This window comes from Herpailurus yagouaroundi, unplaced genomic scaffold, assembly GCF_014898765.1.
Source record: "Herpailurus yagouaroundi ecotype Mexico unplaced genomic scaffold, PumYag 218, whole genome shotgun sequence".
In the NCBI taxonomy this organism is placed as follows: Eukaryota; Metazoa; Chordata; class Mammalia; order Carnivora; family Felidae; genus Herpailurus; species Herpailurus yagouaroundi.
Window position 1 is genome coordinate 1,703,315 of NW_024412449.1, and position 14,099 is coordinate 1,717,413.

At 43.3% G+C, this 14,099-nt stretch overlaps 1 long non-coding RNA gene across 1 annotated transcript; it reads left to right on the forward strand.

Annotated features, from left to right (window-relative positions):
- The first annotated feature begins 13,016 nt into the window (after window positions 1–13,016).
- LOC121018170 (uncharacterized) lies at window positions 13,017–13,863 on the forward strand. The gene is made up of 2 exons (XR_005785055.1): window positions 13,017–13,217; window positions 13,462–13,863. It is a non-coding gene; the product is annotated as an uncharacterized LOC121018170 (long non-coding RNA).
- Window positions 13,864–14,099: the final 236 nt, after the last annotated feature.

Here is a 14,099-nt window from a genome sequence, read left to right on the forward strand (position 1 = left end):
TTTCTCCCGGGGTCATCGATGAAGACCTGGGTGGGAAGTGGCCATCGAAATGTCTGCACGAGGCAAAGTTGAGTTGCTCCTAGAGTTCTCACACTGCCTTGACTTTCAAAGGTGGTCCACAGCTTTGAAATGCTCCAAGGATGACCTTTAAAGGGCGCCTTTCTGGCTCAATCACTAGCTATTTAGCAACTGTATTTCATTCAACCAGCCTGTAAGCCATTCACTATTGTGGGGAAATGTAAATGAGGGGCTCTGAGCCCACCAGGGGCAAATGTCTAATCAAGTGGGTGTCACCCAGGCACGAAAGCCCCAGAAAAGCAAGTGGCCAACTTGAGACAAAGGAGAACCTATTGTTGTGCCTGGATGATGATGGGGAAAAAATTGGCCTGGAAGGAACTTTGGTATACAGAGTCGGAAGGGGGCCAGGGGAGGCGAGCCCCATCCTTAGAAAAGAAAGTGGAGGTGAACAGCGTCCACCCACTCTTGTTTACTACATTTTGTGAGGTATCAGAAAGTCCGGCCCAATGAAGCATAAAAACTTGTAAGAGTCCAGCATCCGTGTTACTTCTTCGTGTTTGCGACCTGCTTTCCCGCGGGCTCCTGTTGGCAGCTAGTCCTGTGGACCTGTCTCTACGGGGTGCCAGGAGACAGAGCTGGGATGGCTGCCTCTCTCCTCACCAGGCTTGGTGGGGAAGAAAAGGGCCCTGGGGTACCCAACAGAGAAAGGCAACCACTCAAAGGTCTCTTCTGAAATCTGGGCAGCGGCTGTCAACCAGCAGGGAGTGCTTAACTAGCAGGGGCTGAATGGCCCCAGGGGTCTGTCTATCATAGGGTGTTGCTTACAGAAGGCACACTTTAATTATCTATTGCTATGTAACAAACTACCCCCAAACTTAGCAGCTTGAAACAAAAGCGCTTTATTATTTCTCTTGGTTCTGCCATTTGGGCTGTGTTTGGCTTGAGTCATTTGCTCCACATGGCATTGGCTCAGACACTTGTTAGGCTGTGTTCAGCTGGCCGTTTTGGCTGTGCTGGAAGGTCCTAGAAGGCTTTGTTCAGATGTCTGGCACTAAGGGGCTCCCCCACATGACCGCGCTCTCTCTCTCTCTCTCTCTCTCTCTCTCTGTCCCATTCCGTAGTCAAGTTCAGCTTCTTTATAGGATAGTGGTGGCTTCCAAGAGCAAACGTAAAAATGTATATATGTTCAGATACTTCACGTATGTCATTTCAACCTGTTATCAACCAAAAATGATGGAGGAGATATTTTACGTTGTCTTTAAAATTTTTGTGCTGAATTTCAAAAGTCTGGTGTGGCTTTTACACCTACAGCACTTCATAATTTGAACTAGCCACATTTTATTTTTATTATTTTTTTTAATGTTTATTTATTTTGGGGAGACAGAGACAGAGCATGAGTGGGGAGGGGCAGAGAGAGAGAGGGAGACACAGAATCCGAAGCAGGCTCCAGGCTCTGAGCTGTCGGCACAGATCCTAATGCGGGACTCAAACCTGTGAACCGCGACGTCATGACCTGAGCCGGAGTTGGTTGCTCAACTGACTGAGCCACCCAGGCGCCCCTGGACTAGCCACATTTTAAATGCTTAAGAGCAACATGTGACTAGTGGCTACCATCCTGGGAAGTGAAGAGCTAGACAATCTCTTAATTTTCCTTATCTCTGAAGTAAGGATGATAAAGTAGAACAGGCAAGGACTATAATGTATGTATTTTAGTGCTATTGTGACATAGCTGAGAAAGAATGAGAAATGAGAAATACATTAAGCACTCAGCGAGTACCTTGCATGCAACAAGAGCTTATTAACTGTTTGTCTTAGTCCATTGGGGCTGTTGTAACAAAGTACTTTAGACCGGGTGGCTTATAGACAACAGAAATTGATTCCTCGGAGTCTGGAGGCAGGAAGTCCAAGATTGAGGTGCTGGCAGATTCAGTGTCTGGTGAGGGTCTGCTTTCCTGTTCAATGACAGCGGTCTTTTTGCAGTGTCCTCAACGTGGTGGAAGGGGTTGAGGTGGCTCTCGGGGGCCTTTTTCATGTGGGTGCTAATCGCGTTCACAAGCCCCTCCCCACCATGACCTAATCATCTTCCAAAGGGACCACATCTTGATTCTTTGGGGATTAGGTTCAACATACGAACCCTGGGGGACAAGAACATTTGGTGTGATGTCAGTCCCGTTTCACTGTTTTTGGGTGTCTCTCATTGCCAGCAACGGAGATGCTCTCAAGCTTGCTCATGTAAGTTTACAGGTTCCTTGAGTTGGGGAGAATTTCTCACTTGCTTTTACCTGGTGCTCTTAACCAGGTGTCTCATTTTTCTCTTCTTCACATTTTCTCAAAATTTGTTTGTCTCTGCTTATCTGCTCCTCTTTCTTCTCCCGCCTCACCGGCATTCTTTGCCTACTCATGGTTCATCAAAGCTCCCTTAGCCTCTCTTACCATGATATGACCTTCTGATAAACTATGGCTGACTGGTAACTGGTTTGGGTTCTGCATGTTTCCCAATTCAGATTCCCAGAAGAAGTAATCTGATTGGCCTGGTTCATCTTTTCATGCCAGTTCACGTCCTATGTCACCTGAAAATTGGCTGCCTGGGGTTCAGGCGCCCATCCTTGGTCTAATCAGCTGTGGCCAGGGATGCACCTTCTTTTTTAAAAAAAAAATTTTTTTTCCAACGTTTATTTATTTTTGGGACAGAGAGAGACAGAGCATGAACGGGCGAGGGGCAGAGAGAGAGGGAGACACAGAATCGGAAACAGGCTCCAGGCTCCGAGCCATCAGCCCAGAGCCCGACGCGGGGCTCGAACTCACGGACTGCGAGATTGCGACCTGGCTGAAGTCGGACGCTTAACCGACTGCGCCACCCAGGCGCCGCTGGGGATGCACCTTCTTATGGCACTTCACGTGGTCACCTGGAAATCAGGGGATGTGGGTGGGGTAGTTTTCCTTAGCGGGGGGTGGGGGGGGGTGGTTGTGGGCAGACGGGCGCTGATTGATGTCACAACGCACTGTTTCTGTCACTGGGATTTCCCAGTTGAGCTCATCAGTCTGAAGTCACCTGACAGAAGAAAGGTTTCTTCCCTTTACTTGCTACTGTCCTTGACCTTTGGGAGAGCTTCGCCTGAGAGCAATGCATATTATTAGAGTCTGCAAGGCACCCTGCTTTCTGAGGAAATCTGGCTAGGTGCAAAGCAGGGCTCAACCTTCCAGTGGGAGCGGGATGTAGTCTTCCTTTTGTAGTTCCTGAGGAACACATTCTTGGTCCATACGCTTTTACTGCTCCAAGTGTTTACTTTGCCAACATCCCCACAAATCACTGTTTTTCTCAGTGGAACCTGTCAGTGACCCTCCTGCATTAGAGCCCGTTGGGAATGCTCGGCTCAACCACGGACCTATGGATGAGAAGTCCGGGGAATGTGGCTGAGGAATCCCCATATTTATTAGCTCCACGGAGAAGTCCAGTTCACAGAACCTCATCCATTTCAGTGTGTACTGCATCACTCCCTAGATTTCAATAAAATCCCTTAGCACGCTTGATTCGTGGAACCTAGAATTTTTCTAGAACTTTCCAGGGAGTCTAAGGTTCATCCAAGTAGCCTCAGAAGCATGTATAACAAACAGGAAGGTCCTGGCCACCATCCATATTGACCCAAACCCCCAGATTCAATTGGACAGCACCTAAACTTTGCCCCTGACTTGACATTTCCCATGAGACAGCAAAGGGATTTACCTGGCAGCTCTTGTGTAATAAATCAGCAGAAATCTCAAGGCACCACCCTGGATAGAGGCCCTCCTGGCTGGTTGCCGGAGTCATAGCTCAATGGGATAAGCTCAAAGAAGCCCCAGGCGGGTAGAAAGCAGTGCATTTGGGGCTGCCTCTCTGCAGAATCACAATGAAGCCAGTGTTTGCATTAGAGCCAGACAATGACTCTGATTCAAAGCACAGGATGCCAAGACTGAAGGGTGCTCTGGGTAAGGGGAGGACCTGGGCCCCTTTCTTGGCTCCGTCTGCCTGAAAAGGATTCCACTTTTGTTTTTAATCCTATGTCTTTTTTTTTTTTTTTCATATCTTTAGGAGCTCAAATAAATGGCCATCCGTTTCTTCCAGGGTAATCGCATGTTTTTCATATTTGACCCAAGAATTTGGACACTGTGTACCCCGGCCAGTTCTTGCTATATATGAGCAAGAGATCTGCATTCTCCAGATTCTGGAGAAAGTGAAGTCATCTCCTTAACGATGGCTCAGAATTGACTTTTCAGCCTCTCTCCGCAGCCAACACTGGGCTCTTTGGCAAGACAGCACTGCAGCCAGCCTATCAGAGTTCCATTTCTGGTCACTGCAGATACTTTAATTTCTACCCTAGGACAGAAACCACCATTTGACTGGTGGACATTTAATGGATTAGGTGGTGCTTCAGAGAGAGCTTTTCCCCTAAGTATCCATCTTTCATGGTGTCCAGAAAGCCTTCAAAGTAGGTCAAGTGCACAAAAATGTACAAATATGGTGCCTGCTTATTCATTGAACTGAAAACCTCCTATCCTCTCTCTTTCCAGCCTGGAACTGGGTGAGTTATATTTAAGTCTCCAGCCTCGCCCTGAATATAGCTCACTCTAAAAGGATAACCAAAGAGGGAAAAATTAACACAGACCTATGAAAATCAATGTAACATAAGAGGAGAAAAATGGCCCAATATTCTAGAGTAAGATATAGAATTTTCCCCTTTCGATGTAGATCTTTTTGGGTATGGAATAAAAACATTTTTAGCAGCAACTTGCCTTGTGTTTTCAGTAACTGTTACTGAAATTCTTGTACTAAATAGGAACAAGACTTCTTGAAAACACAGTCAGCCAAATTAGAAAAGACTCCATGGAATTGAAAATACAGTACAGATTGGCATCCATTTTGGGTACAGAAGAGTAATAAATATGGCGCTGCAAAAAAAAAGTGTATTAATGAGAGGATACACTGAAGAAATTATACTAGAAGACAGAAGAAATATAAATATAAAAAACTAAAATGGGTAATTATAAATCGTCTAGTTAAAATGACTGGAAACGGGGAAACGTAGCTCGAGGAAGAATGCTTGATTCCTCATTCCATATAAAGAGGAGTGAAATGTTAATGTTCACTTTTTTTTTAAATTTTTTTTAATGTTTATTTATTATTGAGAGAGAGAGAGAGAGAGAGAGAGAGAGAGAGAGAGGGCATGAGTGGGGGAGGGGCAGAGAGAGAGGGAGACACAGAATTGGAAGCAGGCTCCAGGCTCTGAGCTGTCAGCACAGAGCCCGATGCGGGGCTCGAACTCACGGACCGTGAGATTGTGACCTGAGCCGAAGTCGGGGGCTCAACCGACTGAGCCACCCAGGCGCCCCATGTTAATGTTCACTTTTTAATAAAACAATACAAGTTCTCTTCTGGTGTCTCTTAACAACTTGCTACCATTCTGCGTGGCTCCAGAGAAGCCAGGAAGAGCTACAGTCCCTAGAATCACCTTCTCCATATGGATTAGAGTTTGCCCAGGAGAGACATTCTCGAGAAGATCGGTTCGTTGTTCTCCTGAGGCGGTTGTGACCGCAAAAGTGTGCAGTCCTGTAACTTCACAGTGGCCTCACACCTTCTGGCTCAGATCTAGGTGGGGGATCCACTGACCTACGCAGCCCCGTTCTTCCAAAGTTGTGTGGCCCTGGCAGTAAACTTCTATTCCTGAAATACCTAGACAATCATTTTCCTGACCAAGAGCTGGCTGCCACATTTGAATTTAAGAATTACTTCCTAATTTAGTCACCACCAAGAGAATTTAAAGCAGGAAGTCTAGTTTCCAAATGACTGCAGAAATTAAAGCAAACAAAATACTATCCCTATAGTGAAGGACAAAATAGAGAACAAAATGTAAGGCATGAGGCAAGATGACAGAAGTAACACGCCACATAATGGTTATGTCAACACTTTTAAAACCCATTTAAAAATAGGCAAAGGCTCACGTTGGAGTAAAAACAGCAAAGCAATCCAGGGACTGCTCACCCAAGATGTCGTAAAATGATACTGAAAGGTGGAAAAGGATGGGGTGGGGATCCGTCAGGCAAGTGCAAACAAAAGGAAAACAGAGAGGATTTAAGGGAGTGAAGATTAAACAGAAGAACTAGAATTTTTAAAATGTTTACACAAGTAGTTCGCAAATGCATTCTCATTGTAAAAAGTTCAAACAGTACAGAATTCAACAGAGGTAAGGTGCTGCAAACATTTGGTCTTCTATCACCTGTTTATTCATCATCTATTTATCTATCTGTCTGCGCTGTACTGGCTCTGATATGCATCTAATTTTATTTTATTTTATTAAAGATTTTATTTGTAAGTAATCGCTACATCCTCTGCAGGGCTCCAACTCGCAACCCTGAGATCAAGAGTTGTAGGCTCCATCGACTGAACCAGCCAGATGCATCTATTGTTTAAAGTATCTGCATATCTAAGGAAAAAAAAAAAAAACCAGTACCAGTTAAATTATGAAATGCCAGAAATTGTGAGATGCTTTCTAATTTCACAAAGTAAAAAAATATCTAATTGTTATAATAGATTTATTCTAACATTTATTTTTGTATAAGAATGGACTTGTTTTATATAATTTCTCTCTCTCTCTGCATGTATATATATTTTGTGATTTTCTTTCTCCTCCTGAGGATATAACTTGGGAGATTTTTGTACTTTAGGTCATAATTATCTACCCCATTAAAAATGCCACATAGTAAAAAAAAAAAAAATGCCACATAGTAGTTCATAATTTATACCACCATTTACTAATTTTTCTGCTCAATATTAAAATGAATATTTTGGTTCTTTCCTCCCCCGCGCGCCCCCCCGACAATGCTACAGTGACACCTTCATACATTCCTATGGAGCATCTGTGTGGACATCTTTCTAGAAAAGTTGGTATAGATATACTCTTTCAAGTACAAGCACCTTTAAAACTTCAGTAGGGGCGCCTGGGTGGCGCAGTCGGTTAAGCCTCCGACTTCAGCCAGGTCACAATCTCACGGTCCATGAGTTCGAGCCCCGCGTCAGGCTCTGGGCTGACGGCTCAGAGCCTGGAGCCTGTTTCCGATTCTGTGTCTCCCTCTCTCTCTGCTCCTCCCCCGTTCATGCTCTGTCTCTCTCTGTCCCAAAAATAAATAAACGTTGAAAAAAAAATTAAAAAAAAAAAAAACTTCAGTAGATGTAGCAGATTGTCCTTCAACAAGACCATATGAATTTATATTCCCATCAATACTTGCGTCTTCATCAAAATGGGTATTATTATCATTACTTAAATTTTTGTCAGTTCAGTAAGCAGTTTTCTTGTTGACTCTCTTGGCAGGCAGAGAGGTCAATCACCTTATCATGTTTATTATCCATCGTATTTCTTCTGCGAAGTGACTTTTTATATCCTTTGCTCGTTTTTCTATTGGAGTTTTTCTTTTAACTTTTCCTATGACTTGTGGCTCTCCTTAGGATTATGGGTAATAGCCCATTGATCTGTTACGTAACTTGCAATTATTTTCTCCCCTTCTGCTATTTTCACTTTGTTATGATGAAGTTAGCCGTATGGATTTTTAAATATAATCAATTATGTCAATCTTCCTTTCACAGATCGTAGGGTTTGTGTTCTGATTAAAAATTACTTCTTAATTCCTAATTATTTAAAGTATTTTCCCATGTATCCTCATAAGGAGATATATTATTTAACTTAAGATGTCTAGAAATAGGGTGGATTTAGGCCTGGTACGAACATTGGCCCAATGAGGTTATCCTGAACTTGACTTCTTGGCATCCCGTCTTTGGTTCTGCCTCCATTTTAGGTTGCCAGCAAGATTGGTAGAGCAGATATATATTTCATGTGCAGAGTTCATAGAAAATCCAAAGCACCAAAAACGACTGTATTTTCCTGTTTCTCTTCCTTAGAAACATGAAAAAAATTTTCCCAAAGCTCCAAAACACTTCCCCTCATGTCCTGGCCCAATTACTGCCCAAGGATATAGGATTGCCATGATTGCCTTCAACTCATTCTTTGGGGTGAATAGATCAAATACAATGATCACTGCAAATACTTCGTTAAAATTTTAATGCCAAACTCTTTACCTAAAGTTAATTTGTGTATGGTGCTAGGGAAGGATCTAACCAAATCATATTTGCTTAATAAATATCTAATTATTTTAATACCATGTATCGGGTATGCCATTGTCTTGTCATTGATTTGAAATGCTACTTTTAATACACAAGCACATACAGGCACATATATACATAGGCACAGATGTGTGGGGATCTCTGGACTCTCTTCGCTTCTAGGTCACCATATGTCTATTTCTACACCAAAGTCACCAAATCCATGGTGTTTTGCGATGTGGGAAAATAGCCCCATTCACATTATTGTTTTGCCTTTGTTTTGATTTTCCAAAATTTTTGTCATTTTCACGTAATTTCTTGAGGCATTACTGAATCAGCTTGTTAGGGTAAAAGAATAATCTGTAATTTTGAATAGGATTCCATTAAGTATCTATTACTTTGGAAGAACCTGCCAATCCAAGGATATTTGGGTCATTTTTTACACCTCAGAAGGATTCCTTCTTCATATTAAGCCATGCATGTTTATTATTAGGTGTATCGGTCTGTTTGGGCCTGCCATATCTAAATACTATAGACTAGTGGCTGAAACAAAAGAAATTCATTTCCCACAATTCTGGAGGCTGCTAAGTCTGTAATCAAGGTGCTGGCCAATTCAGTTCCCAGTAAGGCCTGTCTTCCTGGTTTGCAGATGGCTGCCTTTTTGCTGGGTCTTCGTTTGGCAGAGAGAGAGAGGGGGCAGAGGGAGGGGGGAGAGAGAGAGAGAGAGAGAGAGAGAGAGAGAGAGAGAGAGATCAATCTTCCCTTTTTATAAGGCCACAGTCCTGTTAGATTAGGGCCCCATCCTTATGACTCATTTAACCTTAATTACCTACTGAAGACCCTATTTCCAGATACAGTCACATGGGGAGTTAGGGCTTCCACATATGAATTAGTCCATAGCATTTGAACCTATTGTGAACAGAGAAAAAATTTGCAGAGCAGATTCAAGACGAGGCTTGGGGAAGAGTAAAACTTGATCTCTGCCCTACCCTGTTACTCAATAAAGATTTCATTATGGAGGCGTCTGGGTAGCTCAGTTGGTTAAGTGTCTGACCTTGGCTCAGGTCATGATCTCGTGGTTTGTGAGTTTGAGCCCCACATTGGGCTCTGTACTCACAGCTCAGAGCCTGGAGTCTGCTTCGGATTCTGTGTCTCCCTCCCTCTCTGCCCCTCCTTTGCTCACATTCTGTCTCTCTGTCTCTCTCTCTGAAAAATAAACATTAAATAAAAACATATTTCATTATAATTACCTTCCAAAATGGCTATACCAATATACATTTCCACCAATGGACTTCCTGTTTTCCCACATCCTTGACATTTCTTTTATTTATAAACTGTGCCACATAAATGAGTGAAAACATAACTTGTTTATGTTTGCTTTGCCTTAATGGACTAGCGAAGGTGAGCATCTTTCATGTGTTACCTCTTCGTTCATTTTCTCTCTCTCTCTCTCTGTTACTTGTCTCTATCTTTACCCATTTCTCTATTGGGCTGCTGTCTTTTCCTTATTATTAATTTGTAGCCTTCTTTATATGCTTAGAATACAGATTCTTTGTAAGTTGTATATATGTAAATATTTCTCCCATCTGTGGCTTATCTTTTCATATTTCAAAAGGGATGTCTTTTGATGTACCAAAATTTTGGGTTTTAATGTAGCCATATTTATAACTTTTCTTCATGATACGTTTTGTCAAGAAATTCTTCCCCACCCCAAGGACATGAAGACATCTCATATGTTTAAATAGGTTTAAAGTTTTGCGTTTCACATTTGGGTCTTTAATCCTTCTGGAAATTACTTTGGATAGAGGGTGAAGTAGGAATCTAATTTCATTTGTTTACATTTAGGAATCCAATTGTCCCAACACTTATTCACTATTGTGTCCTTTTTGCACTGCTGTATCCCCTCTATTGTTTTATACTAGACTCCATCCGCTTGCATTTTCGTGTCCACGCTTTATACCCTATTCTTTCAACCTACTGGTCTTTTCCTTCATCTAAAGGCATCTCGCCCCATACCAGGGAGGGTTGTGCATGCACACACTTGTATGTGTGTGTGTGTGTGTGTGCATGTGTATGTTTGACTGAGAAGGGTGGGGTTTGATCCTGAGGTAGAGTTTCAGGTCTGAAAGGTTTTCTTGGCTACCAGAAGGCTGCCCCTTTTAAAGATTTATGATATGGACCACATGTTGCAAGAACTGTGACTCCAGTGCTGTAAAAACCTTGGTTTACAACATCCAGATTTCTTGGAAGAAACTGATATAAGCAAATAAAACTCATTCTTTTGGGGTTTTGTACTTAGAAATATAATCACAGTTACCTTGCAATGGCCCGAGCGAGGCAAGTTTGAGGGTAACTGATGACATCCTCTCCATTCTGAGACATGTGTTTATGGGTGGTTAAACTGGGTATGATTTCCCCTCTCCTTTCAGCTTGTCTGTATTTTCTGAATTTTTTATAGTGTGCATATGTTGCTTCCAGATATGTACCTGTTAGGAGTGAGTTCAAGTACAAGGACAGAAGACGTGACTAACAGTGGCTTAACTAAGTAAAGGAGTCACCGGGGAGAGAGCGCAGGGCTGAGCCAGACCCCCAGTGCTGTCAGAACTCTCACTGTCACAAGATGGCTGCTCTGCCCCTCCAGGCTTCATGCTTATATTGAACGAAAGGAAGAAAATGAAAGACAAAATGGCGACACCTTTGTTTGGAAAACAGAAGAAGCTTTTCCAGAAATCCACTGTGGTAGTCCGCTAATGCCTCATTGGCCATAACTACCCCTAAGTGCAAGGAGCCTGAAAGGTGAGAATTTTTTAAGGGTACATTGTTGCATGGAATATTCTAAAGCCTGTTTGGCAAAGGATGGCCCCTGGGCCAAATCTGGCCTGGTGACTGTTTTTGTAAACAAAATCCTATTAGAACACAGCTACACCCATTCGTTTATATAGTGTGTATAGCTACTTTTGCTACAACAGCAGAATTGAGTAAGCGCAACAGATCATATGGCCACAAAGCTGGAAGTATTTGCTCCTCTTCAAAGAAAGTTTGTGGACCTCCAGTCTAAGGGAGAAAAGGAAGGGGGCAGATATTTGGAAGCAGCTGGTAAGAAAAAAATCCAACATTAGGGCGACAGCCAGTAACCCTCGAGAAGTGACCCGTGCCCGGAGGAGGGCAAATTGTTTTTAAATTTTGTTTTTAACATTTATTTATTATTAAAAGACAGAGAGAGTCAGAGCGTGAGCAGGGGAGGGGCACAGGGAGAGGGAGACACAGAATCCGAAGCAGGCTCCAGGCTCTGAACTGTCAGCACAGAGCCCAACGCAGGGCTCCAACTCACAAACCGCGAGATCATGACTTGAGCCGAAGTCAGACGTTTAACAGACTGAGCCACCCAGGCACCCCGAGGGCGAACTGTTTTAACGAACACATCCCACCAAGAAAAGGACAGATGTTCAAAAAACAAAAACCAAAGTTAGAGAGGAGCTTACTGGAACAAATCTATTTCTGTATCGTGTCCAGGCCCTGCTAGGTACCAATCCTGAAATGCAATGGTTTAGTCCTCCAACGTTGGTATTTTTTCATCAATTTCTACTCATTAAGACAGAGGAGAAATCTCAGATTTCAGAAGTCCCTCTTTAGGTTCGTGTGGAGGAAAGCAGTAAGGTGAGAAGGCTGTGTGAAATGATTTTCGTTCTCTCTCCTCACCCTGCAACGAAAGGGAAGCTAACTCTGACGGAGTCATGAGGAGAGGAGATAGTTCTCACCATGTCTGAAAGAGTGTGGTGGTAGCCAATGAGATCACAGGATCCCGAAGAGTGTGTGCCCTTAGCGGCCACAAGTGTCTTAGCTGAGGTCTCTTATAACAGTTTCATGTACAAGGAAATCGTTTGACACTCTTGATTATTCTGTGAAAGATCAGCCCAAGTAACCTGGCAAACGAATGTGCTGAAAAGCCTTGATCCTAGATAAGAAAAGGAAGTTCATCTCGAGATAAAGATAACACAAAATTCTCATGACGTCCCTGATTAAGCTTGACTCAGTGAGGAGAATGAAGTAGTCCATTTCCAGACCACCATGCCTCAGCTTTTCTCTGTGGTGACCATCTGTCTGCAGTGACTATCAGGGCAGCTCTTCACAATTTACATCCCAGATGTCTGATGTAGCGTTTTAAGACCGAAGCCAACCATCAGCCCATGGCTTATGAGGAACCCACCTTCCTCATGGCTGCCAAAGAGATCCATTCTCAAATTTAAATCTGATGAGGGCTGGCCGAAAAAGTGCTGCTCCAGCTGAGTTGTGGAGGGCTGGGGGGTGCTCAGCTAGAGGAAACAGGAGAAGGAGTTTACTGGGAAGAGGAAGCGGCATTTGTCAACACACCGAGGCATGACACAACATACGCGTCCGGCCAACTGCAAGGAGCTTTGTCAAGGAGCAGCACAGGGTGGAGGAGCAGAGGGAGTTGGGCGAGGCTGTTCTGGGCCAGATCAGGAAGAGTCCTGTGAACTGAACCCAAGACTCAGACCTCGTCGTAAAGCTGAAGAGAACCGTCACAAAAGTTTGCGAGCAGCACAGCAACATGGTGATATTTGAACTTAAGAAAGATCGCGCGGGTTGCAGAGTGGACCACGGCATGCTGAGGCTGAGAACCTTTTATGATAATAATCTGGAGTAGAACAGGGGCGCCTGGGTGTCTCAGTCGGTTGAGCGGCCGACTTCAGCTCAGGTCATGATCTTGCGGTCTGTGAGTTCGAGCCCCGCGTCGGGCTCTGTGCTGACAGCTCAGAGCCTGGAGCCTGTTTCAGATTCTGTGTCTCCCTCTCTCTCTGACCCTCCCCCATTCGTGCTCTGTCTCTCTCTGTCTCAAAAATAAATAAATGTTTAAAAAAATGTAAAAAATAATCTGGAGAAGAACAGTTGGGTGGCGGATGGGGAGGAGCACCTGAGTGGAGCGATTTTTAGGAGGTAGCAGCTACAGGAATTGGTGTCCCTTTGGATAGCAGAGCTGAGGAAGGCACCCTGAAGGAGCCTGGCTTGGGTCACTAGGTAGGAAGTGGTGCCTTTCATCAAGATGGAGCAGGTGCGGGGCGCCTGGGTGGCGCAGTCGGTTAAGCATCCGACTTCAGCCAGGTCATGATCTCGCGGTCCGTAATTTTGAGCCCTGCGTCGGGCTCTGGGCTGATGGCTCAGAGCCTGGAGCCTGTTTCCGATTCTGTGTCTCCCTCTCTCTCTGCCCCTCCCCCGTTCATGCTCTGTCTCTCTCTGTCCCAAAAATAAATAAAAAACATTGAGAAAAAAATTAAAAAAAAAAAAAGATGGAGCAGGTGCATGCAGAAAGATGGTTGATTTTCGGTAGGACTGTGCCATCAGCCTTCTCAAGCTCTCGGAATGGGGTGGGACTTGTATTATCCCCTGCAAAATAATGAGCAGCTTTTTATCAAATGCCAAATCCATTATCACCTAGTATCCATTATTGCTGTTGGGAAGTTCTAGGCTGGACTGATTTTCATTCCTTTGTCTAGGACTGTTTTGTTGCTTCAGAAGTTTTTACAGTGTCTCAGCTGTGGGGTTTTGGTGTTCATCTTGTTCATGAGCTCGCAGAGCCTTTCTGTTCTAAGTCTCATGACTGCCTTTTACTGTAGAAAATGTTATTGTACTGTTTCTAGGAATTAATATTAATTCTCTAGTGTTACAAAGAGTTGGAATAAAAAAAACCTTAAAATGTCTCCTTGGCAATTTTTTTTTATATCGATTACATGTTTGAGATCATATTTTAGATAGGTTGTATAACATAAAATACATTATTAAAATTAATTTGACCTGATTTCTCTTACTTTCTTGATGTAGCTATTAGAAAATTTAAAATAAGATGTGACTTACAGTATATATATCTACTGGGCAATACTATTCTTTTTTTTTTATTTTATTTTTTTTAATGTTTATTTTTGAGACAGAGCATGAC